Genomic DNA, 726 nt, shown 5'->3' with positions numbered 1-726 from the left:
GATGTTTCATAGCCCTGTCCTGTTGCAGAGTGGGCTCTGATGTTTCATAGCCCTGTCCTGTTGCAGAGTGGGCTCTGTGATGTTTCATAGCCCTGTCCTGTTGCAGAGTGGGCTCTGTGAATGATGTTTCATAGCCCTGTCCTGTTGCAGAGTGGGCTCTGTGAATGATGTTTCATAGCCCTGTCCTGTTGCAGAGTGGGCTCTGTGAATGATGTTTCATAGCCCTGTCCTGTTGCAGAGTGGGCTCTGTGAATGATGTTTCGGGGTAGTATAGGTAGTTATTAAAGTGTATGCACAGATAATAAGAGTAGCAGCAGTGTAAAATAGAGAGGGTGAGGCGGAGGCAATGCAAATAGTCTGGGTAGCCATTTGATTAGATGTTCAGGAGTCTTATGTCTTGGGGGAAGAAGCTGTTTAGAAGCCTCTTGGACCTAGACTTGGCGCTCCGGTACCGCTTGCCTTAAGGTAGCAGAGAGAACAGTCTGTGGCTGGAGTCTTTGACAATTTTTTGGGGCCTTCCTCTGACACCGCCTGGTATAGAGGTTCTGGATGGCAGGAAGCTTGGCCCCGGGGATGTACTGGGCCGTCTCTTGACAATGTGATTGCTGACATGAAAAGATAAAATAAAAACATTTTGGGAATGTATCAACAAGGGACAAACCAAAAATAGTTTGAGTGCATTATTCCTTTTTAAAAATCGTCATGTTCTATATCCCTGTCCTACAG

Source organism: Oncorhynchus clarkii, chromosome 14 (genome assembly GCF_045791955.1).
Source record: "Oncorhynchus clarkii lewisi isolate Uvic-CL-2024 chromosome 14, UVic_Ocla_1.0, whole genome shotgun sequence".
NCBI lineage: Eukaryota > Metazoa > Chordata > Actinopteri > Salmoniformes > Salmonidae > Oncorhynchus > Oncorhynchus clarkii.
The sequence above is the reverse complement of the archived record's forward strand: the minus strand, read 5'-3'. Positions refer to the sequence as shown.